Source organism: Esox lucius, chromosome 13 (genome assembly GCF_011004845.1).
Source record: "Esox lucius isolate fEsoLuc1 chromosome 13, fEsoLuc1.pri, whole genome shotgun sequence".
Classification (NCBI taxonomy): domain Eukaryota; kingdom Metazoa; phylum Chordata; class Actinopteri; order Esociformes; family Esocidae; genus Esox; species Esox lucius.
This window is the reverse complement of record NC_047581.1, coordinates 6,072,635-6,082,518: the sequence shown is the minus strand read 5'-3', so window position 1 is coordinate 6,082,518 and position 9,884 is coordinate 6,072,635.

Genomic DNA, 9,884 nt, shown 5'->3' with positions numbered 1-9,884 from the left:
TACGTGAACAGCAATGAGTTCAACACCACTGAAGGCCACAACGAAGCGGAAAGACAACTTTTTAGGGATATAGATCCATTCTATGACAACAACCTTAATACATAAGCATGAACACTGACACTCGTCACCATCTATATCAATCGATCCAGCACAAAAATATGACCAATGCACCGACCAGCAGTGAACCAACTGGGCATGTGAGTATATCTGTCTTTCTATTGGCTGGTATGTAAATCTTTACTTTGATTGTGACACACATGTCTGTATAATATCAGAGGATTATTAGGTACTCTGACCATGTTCGTCTGCCTAGACAAAGAAGGTTATCAGTCCTTTTGTTCCTTAGAAATGTGGCCCTTGGGGGGAAGTAGGAGCAATTGGGTTCTTTAGGTAAACGCAACAGTAAATATTATGGCAGGAAGGATAAGGTGGGGGTACAGCCCGCCCTTTGGGTGAAACCTATGTGACACAAGACAGATGGGCAGCATCTTACCACACCCCTTTTTCCACTATAAGTACTGATGATTGTCATGTATTAATTAAAGACTCCTCAGATGATTATTCGGTAAGCGTTTGACGCATCTCTCTATTTGAAAATAAACTATTAAATTGTGCAAGAGAATTTTGTCTCTGTCCTTACTCCTTTAAATGTTCTGATCGATGAAATTGCCATCACAATTCCTCAGACGTTTCCACTCATTACAGCTGCACCATCATAAGTCTGAGCGATCAGCTTTTCTCCCAGCTTCAGTGGTTCTAGCATACCTTTGATGCTATTAGAGAGGCCAGTTTCATCTTTGACTTCCAAAAACTCCAAAAACCTCTCTGTCACTGTATTGTCAGGCAACATGTATCGCAACACAACCACCATTTGTGATTTACAGGAGACTCATCAGTTGCCTCATCTGCCTGTATGGCAATAAATGATGTCTCGTCCACTTGCTTGGCTATCTCCTCCCTGTAAACTTCATACATACAGTCTAACAATTCCTTTTGTACAGTGCTAGATGTCCCTTTGAAGACGGGCTGAGCGTCATAGTGCCTCTGATGTCTCGAATCGCCCTCACACATAGTCCTCAACCAAGTTCCATCTCTACCAAAGAGCAGACATGGAAAACAGAAGAGTGCCTTCGTATGCTAACCGTTAGACACTTTTTCTTCAAAAACCTTCAAATATCTCGTGACTGATGGGCACTGACATCAAGTTGCTTAACATCAAGTTTCCCCTCCAAATTAAGAGTTTCAAACTGGTGCTTGAGTATGAAATACACTTTATTCATTTTCTCAAGTTATCTGGCATTTGTGAAGCTAACAAGCTAGCTTAGACAATCTACCCTCCTCGCTCTTATTACCGACTAATGTTGGCGCAAGACAGACAGACATACAATCGGGTCTGAAATACGAAATGAGGCTGTAGTGGGGCTAGCGGCTGTCATCTTGGCATCAAATTCGTGTGATCTACATTGATCACACAAACATTCTGAGCATGCATATTAATATTTTCACACGTACAATGTACATTGCATTGTGAGAGAGGGGCTAGCCCCACATTCAAGCTTAGCCTATGGCCTACTACTGTGAACTCGAATCGGCAGAACGCAGTCTGAAGCAGCAAGACAGGGACCAATGAACATAAAATAAAATCATAACACAAATGATATGCAATTTAGGAAGATGCAATATTCATAGATGAAAAATTATAGGAAGTGGGGCACAGCCCCACCTGTTGTCAACAGAAAGAAATTTATGTTATTTTAATTTCTCGAGGATTACTTGCCCATAATGACCAGTCGCCCCTGCAGAGTAACAAGAGGATCACCCAACAAGTCTGCTCATCCAAACATAGTGATCTCTGTCTAACTTTTAATAAGAGTGAGAAAGATTAAATCCATCCACATTATGATGTTCTTTAAGCAGTCCAACAAATGCTGCAAAAAATATGTACTTATACTTTTAATCAGCAAATAGATTTGCACATCGTCAGCAAAGCAGTGAAAATAAATATTATGTTTCTTAAAAATGGACACCAAGGGCAACATGTACAATGAAAAGAGGATGGGCCCAAACATTATTGACCCACCATGATTGAATGTACAGATAGCTGTCTGTAGGTTTGTACACTTTCATTGTGGTTGCAGTATAAGGGGATGGAGGCCGGTGTCGTGGCGCGGCTGGGGCCGTGCGTCAGAGGGGGGGTACTGTGACAACTGCGACCTCTGCTGGTTCACCTCCCCCTGCAGCGGGCTGCTCCAGCGGTCGACGTCACCGGCCTTCTGACACCACCGTCTCATCATGCATTTCACCTGTGTCCTGTTTAGTGCACCTGTTCCTCATCATTGCTATTGCCCCCGGTATATATGTTCCCTCTGCTCCCCCTGTCTTTGTGTGTTATTGTCTCAAAGACTGTTCAAAGAGCTGTGCGACACTTCGTGAAGCATATACTGTATATTTTCGTTTGGATACTATTAAATATCCTTCCACCACGCCTTCTCCTGCTCCTCCTTGCTCCTCAACCCCGAAGCCGTGACAAGAATGGTGTGAGTGTCTGTGTGTTATGGTAGTAAACATGTCCAGGATGTTGCCATATAGAGTCTCTGGAACTCTACTGGAGGGATGGAACACCATTCTTCCAAAGGATATTCCCTAATTTGGTGTTTTGGTGGGGAGTGCTTTTTAACAGGTCAGTTCAAAATCTCCCATCGGAGGAGTTCTGCTGCAGATTTGATTGACAAAAGGGCAGTCCTGTCAACATACCTTCGCCCTGTCTGTCCAGCCATCAACACCAACCCATCAACACCAAAGGAGCAGGGCCTGACAGTGTCTCTCCATCCACCCTAAAGCACTGTGCAGATCAGCTTTCTGCTATGTTTACTGACATCTTCAACACCTCACTGGAGACTTGCTGCATCCCAGCTTGTTTGAAGTCCTCCATCATCATCCCAGTCCCTAAGAAGCCAAGGATCACAGGACTTAACAACAACAGACCTGTCACCCTGACCTCTATGGTTATCAAGTAATTTGAGCACCTTGTTCTGTCCCACCTCAAGACCACCATCGACCCTCTACTAGACCCACTATAGTTTACCTCCAGAGCCAACAGGTCTGTGGACGATGCGGTCAACATGGCTCTTCACTTCATCCTACAGCATATGGACTCCCCTGGAACCTACACCAGAATCCTGTTTGTGGACAGCATTCTACACCATAATTCTACACCGCATTCTACACCATAATTCTACACCGCATTCTACACCATAATTCTACACCGCATTCTACACCATAATTCTACACCGCATTCTACACCATAATTCTACACCGCATTCTACACCATAATTCTACACCGCATTCTACACCATAATTCTACACCGCATTCTACACCATAATTCCTGCCATGCTACAGGAAAGCTATTTCAACATTCATGTGGATCACAGCCTACCTGTACAACAGCAAGCAGCACAAGAGGATGGGGAAGCACCTGACCATCCGCATTGGCTCCCCCCAAGACTGTGTCCTGTCCCCTGTTGTGGAAATTCTGAAACCTGATGCATTCTTACTTTTTAAAGGACTGAGTCCCATTGTTTAGATGTGAAGATGAGTGTGTTAGAGAGGGATCTGGTGTTTGTCCTAGGGGGCATTCTTGATTGGTAACAGTAGATTATAGGGTTAATCGTAAATCTGCAGGTTGTCCAGATGAAGTCCCCCTCAAGGGTTGAGAAAGTTAACCAGATGGGGGAGGACAACATGAAACCTAGGACATGTGATAGAACAGAGGGAATGTGTTTCATTGACAAGGCAGATGGGCAACAACTTACCACACCCCTTTTTCTATGTAATATATACGGATTGTGCATGTATTGAGTTAGAGACTCCTCGGACGATTATGTTTGTAAGCGGTTGACACATCTCTCTTATTTGCAAATAATGAATAAACTGTTAATTGTGCTGAGAGTATTTCGTCTCTGTACTTCCTTCTTAAAGAGTTCTGATGGATAAAATTGCCATCATACCCCCCCTACTCTTCTCCATGTACACCAACAGCTGCACCTCTAGTCACCACTCTGTCAACCATCTGGTCTCCTGGTGAAGTCAGAACAACTTGGAGCTCAACGCCCTAAAGACTGTGGAGATGATAGTGGACTTCAGGAGAAGCCCAGTGGCCCTTCCCCCCATTGCCGTGGGTGGCAATGTTTGCAGGTTGAAGAAGTTCAACCTGCCACGACAATGATGGTGCATTTCTACACTGCCATCATAGAGTCCATCCTGACCTCCTCCATCACCGTCTGGTACACTGCAGCCACTGCCAAGGACAAGGGCAGGCTGCAATGCATCATCCGCTCTTCAGAGAGGGAGATTGGTTGCAATCTGCAGTCTCTACATGACCTACACAGCTCCAGGATGCGTCGGCAAGTGTCTAAGATTGGGGCTGATCCCTCTCACCCTGGAAATAAACTATTCAGTACATTCCCCTCTGGCAGAAGGCTGAGGTCTGTCAGGACCAAAACCTGTTGCCACAAGAACAGTTTATTTCCTACAGCAGCAGGCCTCGTGAACATGTCCCCTGAACCAAACTGACTATAGCCCGCTCCCCACATACACACACAACCCCTCAACTGACAAATCTATTACTCCTCCCCACATACATTAACTACCCTCAACTGACAAATCTATTACTCCTCCCCACATTCATTAACTACCCTCAACTGACAAATCTATTACTCCTCCCCACATTCATTAACTACCCTCAACTGACAAATCTATTACTCCTCCCCACATTCATTAACTACCCTCAACTGACAAATCTATTACTCCTCCCCACATTCATTAACTACCCTCAACTGACAAATCTATTACTCCTCCCCACATTCATTAACTACCCTCAACGGACAAATCTATTACTCCTCCCCACATTCATTAACTACCCTCAACTGGACAAAATCTTGCATCTTACATAAACATTTTAGTTACTTTTAGTAAGTTATTAATGCACACTACTATCTTTATGCTCAGTCCACTGTTCCCATTTGTTTTTACTTCCCTTATTCCTTTTGTATGAATTGTTGCACCAATGGCCAGAACAAATTCCTTGTTTGTTGTGAAACTTGGCAATAAAACCCTTTTAAAACCTGTACCAACAGGTTGAGTTTGTTACTCTGAAGATTTTGGATGTCTCTAATTTATTTGTTCTGATTCATGACCGCTTTCTTGTGCTGATGATGCAAACAAACACGCCTGCCTTATACACATAACAACTGCAAAGTTGATTGTTCAGATCATTCTCTAAAATGGAGGAAATGTGTAGAAAACGTTCAAATGTTTCAACTAAACTGGCTAAAGCCTAAGTAGAAATGGTGAAATCTCTTCATATTTTGAAGGGACAAGTATGGTTGGTTTTAATTTGGCCAATGACAGATACACTTCATTTCAACCAAATATGAAAATGTAAATGTGAAGCAGTTATCTTGTTCCATTTGATTGTGCTGTTTGAATTCAGATTGAAAGTACACATGGACAATCTCATTTTACTAATCTCAGTGTTAGGAACGGATCTGGGAAATGAAGCCCATTGCTGCCACCTGCAGAGCTGAAATGTGGAGCAATAGGGTGAGATGTCTGCAGTATAACTGATTCACCATCAGAGGTCCTCATGCACTCATATATTGTCAGAGAGTACAGATATGCACAGATTTGCTTTTTAACCACAGCACCATGAAAACACATGCAAAACACCAAAGGAAAACCAAACTAAGTTCACTAGAATTACATTTCAATATAAATGTCTGTTTGAACAACAAGCCTTGTTGAAAAATAAGCAGTTCCTTCACAAATGACTGATGTCTGCAAAACTGGGCCCTCAAACTCTAACCTCGCATTTAAATAAATCTGTGTGAGAATTGTCTTCAAGTTCATCTTACTTTTAGAGAGGGAGTATCTCCAATAAAATAGTGAACTAATTCATTATCTCCATATCACAAACTGAGAAATCACTTGCAGCCATCGTCACATTTTAGAGCTTGGGAAACCCATCACAGCTACCATTTGCTGTTGTAGTTTATGCTCCATTTACTAGTTTGATGTTGCACACAGCAAACATTTCAGGGGTCATGCATAAAGTTGGGAGAAAATAACAAGAAGAGGGAGATTGAAACGTATTGGTCCATCTATAGAGGCACCACTAAATTGAGCTCAAAAGTATTGACTGTAAGAAAAGAAAAATATAACTGAAATATTTCATAGTATGAAAAAACTATTGAAAAAGTGTATTCTAAAATCATTAAATGGATTTCCCCGTCCGATCTAAAAATGTCTCCGTTCAAAGTTTTTTCCATGTTCGCTTCTTACGATTCCAATTTCTTCCCACCTTCGTTCGAGTCATGTTTTCTCAAAACCAAGATTTGAGCCTCTATTGGCATGGAGGCGGGGCTTTATCTGGGCATTGAATTCTCGCACCCGATTAGCCATGAATAACACCATTATAAGGTGAAAATCATAGCATTTCCATGCACTGCTTTCCCAATGCAATCTGTGGAGAGAAGTTTAAGAATTGTATAATGTAGGCTACGACTTATTTTTCATACGACTGAATTTAGTTTTTTCATACTATTTCAGTTACGTTTTTCTTTTCTTAAAGTCAATATATTTGAGCTAAATGTGGCTCCATACACTGCACTTCTAATGCTCCTGCCAATAGAATGTTGACCAATCACATTCCGGTTGTCATGCTGCATCACGTGTTTGCTAAGCTAATCGATATTCCATCAAAGAACATTGACAAAACCAGTGCATGGTTCCCATCACCCTAAAAGTATCTGCAGTTTTTCTTTGCTTTCCACCAACTGAGATATGCGCAGACGAGCCAAAACATGAGACCAAGGCTCATCGATGCGCGAGGGCAACGAAGGCTATCCCATCTGGTCTGAACCAACCGAAGGTCTACTGTGGCACAAGTCACAGACATTTTTAATGATGGTTACGGGAGGAATGTGTCTCTGCACGCTGCTGCATGTGGTGCTGCGTAACCACAGACCGGTCAGAGTGCCCATGATGACACCTGACCACTGTCGAAAGCACCGACATTTGCCATGCGAGGGTCTGATGAGAAATGTTTTGGCTCATACACTGATGAGCCAAAACATTACGTTTCCACGCCATGCACACATCATTAACCAGTCACCCCACCCACTTCACTACCTTTCATTAGAAGTGAATAGGGCTCTAATGTTTCAGCGCTCACTTTTTTAAGATTGTTCTACATGAAACCTATTAGTGTAAATACTTATTTTAAAGAGAAGTGTGCCTCTCTGAGTATAAACAAAGATAAAGGTGTTCTTTATTTTGGGGACAAAAATAAGTCACAACTGATCTGTGCCAAAACCTACCTAATGAATCTACAATCATTCTTTGAAAATATTCTATGGATAGATGAAACCAAAGTAGAGTTCTTTGGCAATGCATACCATAGGTCTGTTTTGTAGGTGACAATATGAAGCTTATAAAAAAAGAACACAGCACATACAGTTAGTATGATGGAGGATCTGTAACGTGTGGGGTGGCTTTTGGTACTGGAGGCTTTGAACGTATTAAATTAATCATGAAATCAGAGGATTACCAAGACATTTTACAACAAAAGCTCATGGGTCATAGCAGGACTGCTATCCAAAGCACACATCCAAAAGCAAAAAGTTATGGTTGAAAAGGAAAATGTGGACCGTTTAGACTAGCCAGCAATGAGTCCTGACCTCATTCCAATTAAAATATTTGGAAAGAGCTGAAATCAGCCATCGGGAAAAAACTTCAACAAAAACAAAAAATTCTAAACGTCATCAAATTGCAATTGAAGAGTGGGAAAAGCTATCAGCAGACAGCTTATAGATGGCACCAAGTAATGTTAGGAGGCTGTCATTTTTGCCAGGGGTTGTGCAACCAAATATTAGGGAATGCTGCCTTTAATACTGTCCATGTCATATTTATATATTTCTTCTGTGAAATCACTACATCTAAGTTTTAAAGGTTTCTTTTTTTGTTGAATACGTTTGGACATCCCATTAAAATATTCTGATAATAAAAATGTATACATTTCTAATTATTTCTGAAGATATTGTAAATGATTTAAAAAATAGGATGCCAATAATGTTGTAATTAATTTTCACTTCGACCTGATTGAATTTATGTTTTGATCAGTGGCAAAAACTCCTTAATAAAGCCATTTTGATTGCATGTTTGTGAGGGCTGGGTTTGATTTTATATTTATAACATTGTTTCAGTGCTGTTTTGAACATAGCCTTCTTTCCTGTGTTAATCCTAATGAGTTTCACCTGTATTTCTGTTCACCTGCTCGCTATCAGTTCCTGTATAGTTCCTTTCTGTTTGTAGCTTCTTTGTTAGGTATTGTGTTAATTTTCTTCTCTGTTCTAGTCTTTCCCTATGTAGCAGACCATTGCCTTCCATTTAGTGTTTTTACAACGAATCTGCCCTAGTCCTTAGTACCTTTGCCTCTGCCTAGTCTGACCTTTTGCTTGCCCTGTGTTTCTGGTCTTTGGATTGCATTGTAAATCAACATCATAGCGCTCTGCACTTGGATCCACTCCCTTGTCCGTGTATTCATGACAATGTTGTAACACAAACAGTCTGGAGAAGTCCAAAAAGTGGGTGAATGTTTACAGCCACTGTTTACATGCATAGGAAGAATATTTTATAAGTGCTCCCAACACAAAGAATTATCAAAAATATTCAGTTATGTAGAAATGTAGTTACTCATTAAATGCTAGACTTGATAATATAAATAAATTATATACATTACACTATGGGCTGTCAAGCAACAAGATGTAGCTGTATTCAAACATGTGAGAGAGAGAGCAGCTTGTGATCCCAGACCTATGGGAGGCCCTGGTCCTCTTGCTTAGTACCAGATTCCATGGTTACATCCCAAATGACACATTCTCTATATAGTGCACTACTTTTCACCAGAGTCCCAAAGGTCCTGGTGAAAAGTAATGCACTCTGTGTGGAATAACCTGTCATTTGGGAAAAAAGCCTGACAGCAGGTAATGGGTAATATATTATTCATGAACCTTCCGTGGCCACCCTAGTGAAATATCTGCCAATCAGGAGGGCCTGTGCTGGTGAGATCTGATGAGCCTGGAGCTGATTGGTCAACTGCTGGGTCTGGTGAGCGCTGCCTGCTGTGACATCACATCGGATGGATTCTGAATCTTCTACCTAGTGGAAATCCAATGCCTCAATCCATATAGACTGCCCTAGCCAAGGTTTAGGATCAAGGGGAGAGAAATACGTTCTAATCCTGTTTAAATAGTAACTTTCACTAAAGCAGATCTTCTGACTGCTCCCCCTGTCTATTGAAGTAGCTTACAGAAGCTTTACTGTGTGTGTGACTGTGTGCATTTAGATTTAAGTAATTTAGCAGACTTACAGTAGTGAATTGACATTTTTATACTACGACCAGAGCCTGGCCCCAAAAGTATTCCAGTGAGTGCAGGATTTTCTTTTTATTATGCCTTTTTCATCCCTGATAAAAAAAAACCTAAACTGTTGCAGTTGAGTGTGCATGTTACTCTTTCTTTCATCCAGCCTGACCATGATGTTTCGTGCAGTATTCACATGCTAAGACATCAAGCTATCATCTGTAACCCCAAAAGTGGACCACCTATGCGTTTTAAAATGTGCTTTTGTATTCACATAATCATCATTGTTAAAATCTATTATTCCACTGTTACTGTAGATATGTTATGAACATGTTGATAAATAAATGCAAAACATTATAAAATATTTCAGCTTTAACTCTTCAATTTCCAATTTCAAGCATAAAATTGGGGTTAGTTCTTGTAACCCACAAGTACATAAACAGAAAGAATATCAAAGAACTTGT